Below are 11,404 nucleotides of genomic sequence, written 5' to 3'. Positions count from 1 at the left end.
CTGGAAAAACAACAGGCTGAGAAATTTTGTCATTGATAAAATGAATGAAAATAATTTTTTAATTGCACAGTGAAAGAGAAGGGAGGATGCAATTAAAAACTTAAATGAAAACTTTTCTTTAGTTCAAGAAAACCAAAAAATTGCTGAACAAGAGAAACAGGCAGAGACCAAGGAGGCGGTTAAAGCCTTAAAAAACGAGAGGCTGAAAAAGGAAAGGCTTCACCGATATATATTCTGGCAGAGCTGCCAAAAATTGATAAAAATAATCATCCAGTAATTTTAAGGACAAGTCTAGGAGGGCATGGCATTCTCCTAGATGGAGAAGAATACACACAATACCCATAAAAAACGGAAAAACCGCTCCCCAGCTACTCAACTGCACAGACTCGTCAAATTAAATTAAAGCAAGAGCTTGACAGTCTGGACGGTAAATTGGCAGAAATGAAAAATATTTATTTACCAAAACTCCAGGCACAGTGTACACGACCCTGTGCCGTAAAGGAGTTTGTTGGGGAAAAAGTTGTTGCCTTTCAGGATATTTACAAACTAAATTATCATCAAGAGGCTGCAAAAGAGTAAAATAAGAGGACACCGTACAAATACATTGTAGATCAAATGAAATGAAAGGGCAGCTAAAATGCAAAAAAGAAATGAACTTAAAGCGTTCCAAGATGCCCAGGTCCTGGAAACTGAGCGGGAGCACAGAAAACAGGTGCTGGAGCAGGCAGAAAGGTTGCAGTTTAACAGGAATGCCTGTGTTAAAAACTTTCACAAAGCTATCTATGGCGCTATGGTTACAAACGAAAACGATAAGCTTATTCAGGTAAAAAAAGAAATAGCGCAAGCAAGAAAAGAGCAAGAGAAAGCCCATGAGAAAATTCTAATAAAGAGGGCTTTTGTTACGGTCACTGACCTCTAGTGGCTCTCCCTATGTGAGAGAGCCTTTTTCTCCCTTTCCTGTGTTCCAGGTCTGCCTCATGAGCCACAGCTGAGGTGTGTTGCAGCTCGTCAGCCACCGCATACAGACTGCCATCTCAAACCGCCACGCCCCTTCTACTTCCCCCATTTGCCAGAACTGTGAGCTACAGTGGTTTGGGCAGCAGGCTGTGTGTGTGAATTTCAACTCTGTGTAACTTTGGCTTTCTTTCTTTATTGTGAGTAAAGGTGTGCCTTTACAGTGTTAATGGTTAATCACAGTGGAAGCAGGTAGGGGTTCTCTGCCATTTTTGTTTCAATTGTTTTCTCCTGTTTTTTGGCTAGATAGGGAGCTCAGCCACTGTATTTTGTTTTTGGCTAGAGTTCTTGGTTTGTTTTTCAGTTGGAAAGGGGGTGTTCTGTTTTTTGTTTTGGCCTTGGAGACCCTGAAGAAAAGAGCTTCCCTGTGTTTATTTTTACTTTAGTAGTTTCGTGTTTTAAATCATGTTTTAACGACATCTACTTTGAGGCAGTTTCTTTTCTTTTTCACTTAGGTGTTACCTCCCATCCCAGACAACACTTTGTTTTTAAGTGGGGCGTAACAGCTTTCAAAAAGGCTTTTTAAAACAACAACAACAAAAAAGTACTGATGACAAGAAGGCAGAAGATGAAAAAGAGGAAGCTCCTTCAGCAAAAACACTTTGAAATGTTAAGATCTACCATGGTGAATAATTTATCCACAATTTAAAAAGAGCAAGAAAAACAACAGGCTCACAAAAAATGGGAATTTTATGTCAGATAAATCGCACCAAAATAGTGTGTTAATGGCACGAGGGGAAAAAAGAAGAGAGGAAGCAATTAAAACTGAATGAAAACCTTTCTTTGATAGAAGGAAAAACTAAAATCTGTGACTCAAAACAAAGAGGCAGAGACTGCTGAGGAGGTTAAAGCATCGACCAACGACAGGTGAAAAGAGTGGCTTCAACAGTATATCATTGGAGAGCTGAGAAAAATTGATTTAAAAAAAGATCATCCCTCTTGACCCAAAAGATGTAATTGATCCAGTAGACCAAATAAATATACCCAAATAATCATAACTAAGGCATGGAAATTTTTTTAGTTTTAGTTTGCTGAATATCATTACATTATAGCAGACTAAATCTAAAGTTAATTCAGTTCAGTAAAATATAACGTCTAAAAGGTTGTTTTGTATGAGAGCTGTTTTTCTATTCAGAATTTTGACTCTTGGTTTTGTTCATTTATTTGTTTCAAATGAGATGTGTTGGACTGTTAGTGATTTGAAAATGTCTCTTAGGGGAAGACGGGTATATCGAAACAATGTAGAAAGACAAGCTTTGGCCACCCATGTTCACAAAAGTAGGGATGCACCAACTTTAAAATCCTCACCGAATTATGATGTTGAAAATTTGGCTCATATTTTTCTTTTTTCAGTTGCTTATTATGTTGAGAATATTTGATCAAAATTTAGTGGCAGAAAAAAGTTTTTAATGTAAAACAAACTGAAAAATTTGGCAGTGTCAAACTGATATGACACAAGTTCAATATTGGGAACTCACAAATATTTATATTTATGGATACATTATTAATCAACAGGACCAATATTCAGCAGATATTTTGTGGCGCATCCCTTCTTAAAACAAAAAACAAAAATCAATGGAGGTATTGGCGTCAACATTTCCAAAATCGACAAAAAGAAAGATGCCAGCTGAGTCCATCTACTACACTTTTGAAGGGAGTGCATCAGATCCAGGGTCATGATCCAAGGCGTTGCTGTAAATATTTACACGAAAAAAGGGAAAATGTATTAGATATATCAGGGTATTTGAACCCACATTTTTAGAATTACACCTATGCCTGTATATCCTGTGACTGATTGGTGCTTTGCAGACTATACCATTACATAACTTTCTATCCTGTATCTACTGTGTGACACATAAACCTTAACACAAGGAGAAGGCAATAACCTTAAAGAGACAGGCTTTCTTTTGTCCTTGTGATCAACTTTTATATTAAAAAAGACATAAGCATATAATCAGTAATATCAAAAAGAAAGGGAAAAAAGTTGAGCAATAACATAGCCAAACTTAAATGTAAAGGTTTTAAGGCTTAAATGTTATATGGGCTGATTTACAGAAGCTTTTGATCTGTGAACACACAGTTTTATATGTGCACACATTTAACTACAACTGCTCTTTGTTGTCAATAAAAATGGTAAATAAACTTTTTTTTTTTTAAGTTTTGTTCTGTAATTTCATAAATGCAACAAAACCTCAATGAAAACCTCTCTGCCTCAACATCAAAGAACTCTAAGGCAGTCTCAACATGTGTTTATACACCGCTGCATTAATTGATTAATTATTATTAATCTCCTGCTTTCTTCCACAGGGTGTCTTTTCTCCTATTTCCCATTACCCAAACCGGTCACGGCAGGTGGCTGCCCCTCCATGAGCATGGCTGTGCCGGAGGTTTCTTTAACCGGTGTTAAAAGGGAGTTTTTCATCCCCACTGTTGCCAAAGCGTTTGCTTATGGAGGTTCATATGACTGTTGGAGTTTTCTGTTTTCTTTGTAGTATTGTATATAAAACGCCTTGAGGCAACTGCTGTTCTGATTTGGCCCTATAAAAATAAAACTGAATTGAATTAAATGTTTTTAATGTCATGGCATAGTCACACTCAACCTATAAAACTCATATGAAATCTCTAACTTGTTAGGAAGGTAAACAGATTTCATGGAAACAGCTGTTTTCTAGCATTTACATACATGCACTCCCCATTAATAATTTGTCGATAGATAATACAGAGCAGATTATGTCAACTTCAGGCTTAAATATATTTTGATCAAAACAGAAATGTATACATAACATTTGCAACACACCTTTTTTTCCATATAGGATCCAGCTTTGGGGATCAAAACTTCATCTTAAGATTGTATTTTTACTTTACTCAGCATCTACTAATGTAAGTGAAGGTTCTGAGATTGTCTGAATTCAACCTTGCCCGTTGAGTGAACTCTAACGTGCATGTCATCCCATCCTGGTACTTGAGGTTAAATACGCAGCAAGGCAGATATCACCTTGCATATGGAAAGTTTATCATGGAAAAATAAGTAATGATTTAAAAAACAACAACACTACAATGTGTGTACTTTATAAACTATGAGTAAGTGAACTACTTTTCTTTCACAAGTCTAAAAAGAGGTTTTTAGAACAATGACTTGTACCTATTTATCCATCCTCTTCAGACCATCCAGTGTAGATTCACAGGGGGCTGGGGCCTATCTTAATTGCCATCGGGCGAGAGGCAGGGTACACTCTGGACAGGTCGCCAGTCAGTTTCAGGGCAAACACAGAGACAGACAGCAATTCACACTAACATCCAGCAACATCTGTACACTCAGATCCATTCCAATAAAAAGCTGGAGAACTTCTCTCATTATATGTACATGGAAATACCATCAGTGATGTTCTAAGATGACCAAAACATCAATTAATTACATCGTACAAGAGGGTTTACTTTGTTCTGGTAGCTCAAAAGTGTTTACAGTGTATCTTGGTGTATACTTCCCAAATACAATGAGTGTCAGACTCCCAGGAAGTGTGCGTGTTGTTTTAAGATCTGCTGCTAAGGTTCACCTCGGTTAAATCAGGTAGACAGCCACCCGCCAAAACGCCCCATTCTTAGTGTTCTCTCAGACGCCTGATGATTGATCATGACTAGTGCATTTCTCCATACAACCAAAAACGTATAGGACTTGTGGCCTTCACATACTGACATCTTGGAAGGATCAGAAGTCCAACTCCATTCACTCTGAAATATGCCGGGAGGAACTGTCTCACCAAGGTGTCTGTGAAGGTTCTCAGTCATCCAGGTCATCGTAGTCAAAGGAGTTTGCAAAGAAAAGCGTCTGGACTTCTTTAAGTTGCTTGAAGACGTTTCACCTCTCATCCGAGAAGCTTCTTCAGTTCTAAGGTCAAATGGCCGAGAGTCCCAGATTTAAACCCAGTGGGAGTATCCCCCCAAGGAGGGACAAAGGACCCCCTGGTGATCCTCTAATCACATGCGCCAAGGTGTGAAAGCGGGTGTGGGACCTAATCAGCCAGGGTTTCGGGTGAGCTCATTGTGAAACCTGGCCCCACCTTGTCATGTGAATTCCTGAGGTCAGATGGCCCAGGATGTGAGTGGGCGTTAAGGCGTCTGGGGAGGGAACTCAAAACTGGATTATAGATGGCAGACAGTTGGTGTCGTAAACCACCGCCTCTGTTCAAAGATGGTCGCTCACAGTGGACATAGATGGCCTCTTTCACTCCTCTTTCAAACCATCTGTCCTCTCTGTCCAAAATGTGAACATTGGCATCCTCGAAAGAGTGACCTTTATCCTTAAGATGCAGATGGGCTGCTGAGTCTTGTCCCGTGGAGGTGGCTCTTCTATGTTGTGCCATGCGCTTGTGAAGTGGCTGTTTGGTCTCGCCAATGTAGAGGTCTGGGCATTCCTCGCTGCACTGTACAGCATACACCACGTTGTTAAGTCTGTGTTTTGGAGTTTTGTCTTTGGGGTGAACCAGTTTGTGTCTGAGTGTGTTGCTGGGTCTGAAGTACACTGGGATGTCGTGCTTGGAGAAAACTCTCCTGAGTTTCTCTGATACACCGGCTACATAGGGGATGACAACGTTGTTGCGTCTGTATGATGCCCTTGTCTCACCAAGGGCATCATTCTAGACAAATGGTGATGAAACTCATTACTGACATCTGATTACTGACCACCTGAAAATTAAGCGTTTGGATAAGCGTTTGGATCCCACTCACCTAAAGGTTGTTGACACTGGAATAGTTGTTCGCTCATGAGTCTTGCTGATATTTTCTTACTGAAAATATAGCTCTGAGCAAAGGAGAATAAGTTGAATATAGTCAGTGGCTGTCCACTGCTGTCTTTTGCAAAGCTATGAGATCACAACAAGGTGACTGGTCACTTTCAATGACAGTCCTGGAACAACATTAATTATGATGTTAATCAAATTCGAATAATTAGTCAGTTACTCGATCTGTTTGGTTCTCAGCTCATAAATTCAGAATGTTTCTCCAAGTCCAGCAAACTCTTCTGCCTTAAAGGTGTACCTCTATTTATCTGGATATTCAGTGCTAACAGGCCAAATATCACACCAAAATCTGAAGCAGTCACCCAGACCCTCAGACATCTGCACTCTCCAAACAGCAAAAACTTGGAATGATCCAGTGACTGTCTGCTCCTTCAGCATCTTCATCTTCTCGCTGATACAGGATTTCACAGAAGCACTCACTTCTATGAAGACAACAATGGAAAGTTTGTAAATTACAGTGAGACACACATTTAAAACAATATCTCAGAGAATATTATGGAACCACAAGCTAAACATAATAATACAGCAAAAGCAAAATGATCAGAAAAAATACCACTATCAGGCAGTAAAGGGTTAAATGCTGATCACATTTTGAGTTTTAAAGTGGATTGGGTAAAAAGTATGTGGCTATTATCCAGAAATTAGCTCACCTGCTGTGTCTTCATGATCAGCATAGTTTAATCATGATTAACCCTTTAGTATTTCAGATGAGAGTGAGAACACAAAATATAACACAAAAACCTTAAAGCTTAAAAATAATGTAGTAAAAGCATGGTCTTTATTACTGTGTTTCTTCTTTAATAAAATACTGAACTCTTTATTGCCATTCAGATGACACACGGGTCTAGACTAACATTTTGCAACGGTTGCACTGGTGCACAAGTTATGTGCAGTAGTACAAAAGTTAGGTCCACTCCAAATTTTCAATCACATTGCTGAACATCTGAACAGCTTGATATCTTATGGACTATCCTCCATTGCAGTCAGATGATCCTCAGTAGGGATGGGTATCATTTAGGTTTTATCCGATACCAGTACCAAACCGGTACTTTTGAAACGGTGCCGGTGCTTAAACGGTGCTCGAACCGGTGCTTAAAGAATGAAGAACACACACTTTGTCCAAAAACCTCTCATGTTCAGCTGTTTTTTTGTAAAAAGATAACAATGTTAGCCTTTTCTGCAGCTATAGGGCATATATGGTATCACTCTTGTCTGGAAGCAGTGCTTAAACAATGGAAAAACACAAACTTTGTCCAAAAACCTCTCATGTTTAACTGTTTTCCACTTTTTCTTTGGTCATTTTAGCCTTTTTGACCAGGGTGAAGGGAGTATCTGCCATCAAACAAGAAGACAGCCGCATGTAACTACGACGGTGTTTGCTAGTTCACCTTACGTGCATTAATTTAATAACGTGGTTAGCGTACTCAACGTAAATTACACGCGAACAACATTAAGCTACTCACGCAGAGAAGAACGGCTGCTGCTGCCATCATCATCCGTCATCATTCTGCTACACTGGCAGGGCTAGGGGCCAGGACTCTACTCTTCGGGTTTTTGGGAGATGTTGCTAACTCCGGGTCCGATAACAGGCACCACACCCGCAGTAGATGTGCACGGCGTGAGGTCTCGCAGCAAGCTATCAAATACGGTGCATTTCTCGGCTTTTAAAAAAACGCCATGCGTCGCCAGGTGTTTCATCAGATTCGAGGAGTTACCTCCTTTGCACAGTATCAGCTTAAAGCACTTGTTGCAGGCTGCTGAGTTTGCATCTTTTGCTGTGAAGTACAGCCAGACTTTTGACCGTTTCGCCTTGGGCATTTTTAATCTGTAGCTCTGCTCTAAAAGAACATACGTACCTGGGCCCACCTACTACGCTTGCAAAGGTAAAATGATTGGCTAGAATCCAAAGTGTATGACATCTTAGTAAAAAAAAAAGCACCGAAATAAAGCACCGAAATGTGTGCTGCTTTTCGGTCTGGTTACTACCGTTCGATACCGGTACCCATCCCTAATCCTCAGATAGCCAACTCTTGTAATTTGGCTTTTATTTTTTCCCTCTTTCTTTTTTTTCTTTCAACGTGTCTGTAATGACATCTATAAACTGGGCGCACGCGACATCATACTGTATGTGTGCGACTGTAGAGCCCTGCGACACAACACGCTGACAGTTAAAAATGTTAAGCTGACTGAACTCTGTTTTACTTTGTTAAAACTAACTTATATGTTGTCTAAAAGTAATAATACACTGGGTGATACAATACTGTTAGTACCTGGTTAATTAGCTCAATAAGCTTGGCATGAGCATTGGCTAACATATACAAGCTATGAAGAACTAATTTTATACCAGCTTCTCTATACTAATCCACAACTTGTGTAATGTGACTTAAAGTAGATTAGAGTAAAAACAAAAGCCAGTCATATTTTTCTATTACCAAGCCTCTACTAGGTATGCTACTGTTGCTTAACTGACAGACGATCTAGAATTTTCGATAAATGTGAGTGAGTCGGTGGGTGAGGGGCACTGTCGTTGGACAGAAATCATGGTAGAGGCGGGAAAATCAAAGCCTAGCTTTGAAGACTTGTTCAGTTTATAAATAAACGAAAGTAGAACTAACTACACTGTGCGATTTTTCCAGTCGCGTTATTCAGCTTCTGCTCAAACTGTACGATTGACAAGCAGCGGTTAGAAGTTCATCGGTCACGATGCAGGGTCTCACACTATGCGGCCCGATGCTCTGATGCGACCTGAGTGTTCACAGTGTGCGTCCATAAAATGAAGGTTATAACAGAAAATCTGTCGCTCGCTCTCCCTCTCTGTCTTTCACTCACACAGACACGCACACCATCAACTTTGCTAAATTGCTAATGAAAAACATTGATCAGGCAGCTGTGACTGAGCAGCAGTGTAGATCCAACTATTTTCACGGTTGTTGTGGTCGTGATAATTTTGTGAGGCCACATCGAAAAGGCTCGGATGAGCTTTCCAAAGTTCTACAAGTGCCTCCATCGCTTGTGTCCAGATCACACGCGTGCACTTGCCGTGCTACTCCGTCTTTTTCACCGACGTTTATGTGTTTGCACGTGCGCAGTGTGAGCGGCTGCGGTGACACCCTCCCGACCAAGCGATTGATGATCGGGAGCTGGTCGTGAGGTGTTAATCGCTTCTCGTTACCCCATGTATACTATACGATGCACGATGAAGGCCAAACTCCGGCCGATCACCAAAACGGTCGCACGACTCAAAAAGGGCCAAAAATCGCACAGTGTAAGCCCAGCATAAGCCAAGCTCACTACCATATATACGTGTACTAAAGAGCACAACAGCATCACTTATATACTGTAGCTTAAGCAAATTCAAGCTTACATATTCAAACTTAACTGTTTCCCCTTACAAAGTACACGTCACTCACCTGCTGCCTCTGATTTTCCACCATTTGTCGTTGTGAAGATTGGATTACCTCAGAAAGGGGAGGGCTTGCAGTGCTGTTGCGGGGCAAAGTGCAAAGGTCAAAGTTAAGATGAAAAAATATTTCATAAAAACGAACGATGACTGATGTTTATTCAGAATCCGTAATAATAATGATAATAATAATAATAATGAAAATGAAACAGATAAATAAATAATATTGATCTCCCCGTGTATTTTCCAATGATCTTATGTTAAATTTATAATACTGTTTGTTTTCTCACTTTAATAAAATTTTAATTTTAAAATTCTTTCACTCTCCCTGTTAATTCCACAATGTATATAAAACTAAAAGACTAAAACTGACCTAAAATTGCTGCTTTTATTTATTTATTTATTTGCTTATTTGTTTATTTTTTATTTTAAAGGGGTTATAGTATTTATTTACCAAAGACCACGTTCTTATTTGTTCATTTTTCCTCTTGTCAAAATGGTTGAGTCAAACGTCTGGTTGTAGGTAAATAGCTGTCTTAACTTGAATTAATCTGTTCATTCATAATATATATATACACACACACACACACACACACACACACACACACACACACACACACACACACACACACACACACACACACATATATATATATATACACACACACATATATATGTATATAAGAAGTAAGTAAGATGGCCTTTATTAGTCCCACAGGTGGGAAATTTGTTTTGTTACAGCAAAAGTGCAAAGTTATGTAGCAGAAATTAGAAAACACTGGAATGCAATAAAATGAAATAAAATAAAATAAAATACTATGTACAATAGAATAAAATAGAATAGAATAATATATACAATAGCATAAAATAGAAATACAAATACTATATACAACTGAGTAGGAAAATACAAAAACACAACTTCGTCAGAAGAAGAATTGCACATATAGCAGTCTTATTGCACATGTGTGGGTTTGTGTGTTTGATCAGCTGCAAAAGTCTTTATTGTAGAGTCTGACAGCAGTGGGGAGGAAAGACCTGCGAATCTCTCCGTCCCACACCGTGGGTGCCGCAGTCTCCCACTGAAGGAGCTGCTCAGTGCCTTCACAGTCTCATGCATGGGGTGGGAGATGTTGTCCATCAGGGATGACAGCTTAGCCACCATTCTCCTGTCACTCACCACCTCCACTGGGTCCAGAGGGCCTCCCAGAACAGAGCTGGCCCTTCGGATCAGCCTGTTCAGTCTCTTCCTGTCCCCAGCAGAGATGCTGCCTCCCCAGCAGACCACACCATAAAAAATGGCTGAGGCCACCACAGAGTCATAGAAGGTCTTCAGGAGTGGGCCCTCCACTCCAAACAACCTGAGTCTCCGCAGCAGGTACAGCCTGCTCTGCCCTTTCCTGTAGAGGGCGTCTGAGTTATGAGTCCAGTCCAGTTTGTTGTTCAGATGAACACCAAGGTACCTGTAGCTGTCCACAGCCTTGATGTCCACACCTTGGATGTTCAGTGGTTGCAGTGGAGGATGCTTGTGCCTGTGGAAGTCTACCACCAGCTCCTTGGTTTTACTGGCATTGATCTGGAGGTAGTTCAGCTGGCACCAGTCCACAAAGTCCTGAGTCAGTCCTCTGTACTCCTTGTCGTCCCCATCAGTGATGAGGCCGACTATTGCAGAGTCATCAGAGAACTTCTGCAGGAAGCACTGGGTGGAGTTGTGGGAGAAGTCTGCAGTGTAGATGGTGAAGAGGAACGGAGCCAGAACCGTTCCCTGTGGGGCCCCTGCACTGCAGGCGACCCTGTCCCGACACACAGCCCTGAGTCCTCACATACTGTGGTCGGTCGGTGAGGTAGTCCAAAATCCAGGTAGTGAGGTGATGGTCCACTCCAGAGTTCTCCAGCTTGTCCTTCAGAACCGAGGGAAGAATGGTGTTAAAGGCACTGGAGAAATCAAAGAACGTGATTCTCACAGTGCTCCCAGCGGACTCCAGGTGAGCGAGGGAACGATGTAGGAGATGAATGACGGCATCATCCGCTCCAATGCCAGGCTGGTAGGCAAACTGAAGTGGGTCCAGTGATGAGCTCACAAGGTGCGAAGCTGAGCCAGGACCAGCCGCTCCAGGGTCTTCATCAGGTGGGATGTCAGAGCCACCGGCCTGTAGCTGTTGAGGTCCTTGGGCGTGAAGTCTTTGGCACTGGAACA

At 40.9% G+C, this 11,404-nt stretch overlaps 1 long non-coding RNA gene across 1 annotated transcript; it reads right to left on the bottom strand.

Moving 5' to 3' along the window:
* Nucleotides 1-2,399: 2,399 nt before the first annotated feature.
* Nucleotides 2,400-9,288, bottom strand: LOC120434081. Its single transcript, XR_005608938.1, has 4 exons — nucleotides 9,221-9,288; nucleotides 5,740-6,232; nucleotides 4,157-4,248; nucleotides 2,400-2,706 (listed from the first exon to the last, which is right to left on the bottom strand). It is a non-coding gene; the product is annotated as an uncharacterized LOC120434081 (long non-coding RNA).
* Nucleotides 9,289-11,404: the final 2,116 nt, after the last annotated feature.

The sequence above is a fragment of the Oreochromis aureus genome, linkage group 17 (assembly GCF_013358895.1).
Source record: "Oreochromis aureus strain Israel breed Guangdong linkage group 17, ZZ_aureus, whole genome shotgun sequence".
Lineage (NCBI taxonomy): Eukaryota > Metazoa > Chordata > Actinopteri > Cichliformes > Cichlidae > Oreochromis > Oreochromis aureus.
This window is presented reverse-complemented; position numbering and strand designations above follow the sequence as displayed.